Below are 1087 nucleotides of genomic sequence, written 5' to 3'. Positions count from 1 at the left end.
GTCGACCCCCAACCACTTTCCAAAACCTCACATTGACCCCACCGTAAAGTTTTATTACAAGTGTAAGTGTATGAGCAAAAAAAAAAAATAAAATAAAATAAACGTTGTGATCTCTGATATCTGTATAAGAAAAAAAAAAAAATTGTAACCCATTGCCGCATCGACTCCCTAATCGACCCCCTAGCCACATCGACCCCTGGGGGTCGATGCGGCTACGGGGCGACCCCTGGTATATGCGATCACAGAGGAATGTATGCCGGATAATTGAGAGCCGATTAGCGAGAGTCTACTGTGTATTATTATTTTAAATAATTACAAAAACGTTCTTTAGTTACAATCTTTCGTTTAATTAAAGTTCTGGCATTGACTGAAAAGTTTCTGATTAATTGCAGTTAATTAGTGACGTAGATCTGACGTAGATAAGATCGTTTGGTTTTTATTTATAAATTTCGTCCCATTTCCAGAGTCACTCATTCCGCCACGGTTAAATTCGGTATTAGTCACTATGAAGACCGCTATTTTATTGTTCTTTTGTTTGGTACAGTGTTTTACTTTACAGTAAGTGTTTTCATGAAATTCTTGGAGATTTATATTACATATTGTGTACTAAATTGAATTAATTTGATTTTTAATAGAGATTTTGGAAATAGACAAAAACTCGGTAATGATAATTTTAAATATCATAGATTATTCTTTTAAAGTAAATTATTCTTATACAAGTATTTTTCATAATTTTTATCTAATAGATTCTGGCAATCCATTAGGAAATATTTCAATTGAAGATTTAATCTATCAAAGAGGTATTTTTTCATTTATTTGATAACGTTAACTTACTTTATTTAAAGTAAAAATTTCAATCCAGTAGGAAAAAATATAAAATTTATTTCATATAAATATTTTAATTTCGTTTGTGGAATAGACTATGTCTGTCAGATGCCAAGACAGACTAAGAACACACAAGAATACACATACTGTGTATGTAAAGCCGCATTGTTCAAGAATCAATTTCAATTGCTGTACTTGTTAGGCCATTTAATTTATGCCTTCACTTTCTGGAAGTAGTTTTGACACTCAATATACAATTTTA

The 1087-nt window shown here is 31.3% G+C and overlaps 1 long non-coding RNA gene across 1 annotated transcript; it reads left to right on the top strand.

Annotated features, from left to right (window-relative positions):
• The first annotated feature begins 461 nt into the window (after window positions 1-461).
• LOC111631300 lies at window positions 462-806 on the top strand. The gene is made up of 3 exons (XR_002757673.1): window positions 462-558; window positions 636-661; window positions 747-806. It is a non-coding gene; the product is annotated as an uncharacterized LOC111631300 (long non-coding RNA).
• The last annotated feature ends 281 nt before the right edge of the window (window positions 807-1087 follow it).

Source organism: Centruroides sculpturatus, unplaced genomic scaffold, assembly GCF_000671375.1.
Source record: "Centruroides sculpturatus isolate CEXI.00-Female unplaced genomic scaffold, Cexi_2.0 scaffold443, whole genome shotgun sequence".
NCBI classification, from domain to species: domain Eukaryota; kingdom Metazoa; phylum Arthropoda; class Arachnida; order Scorpiones; family Buthidae; genus Centruroides; species Centruroides sculpturatus.
This window is presented reverse-complemented; position numbering and strand designations above follow the sequence as displayed.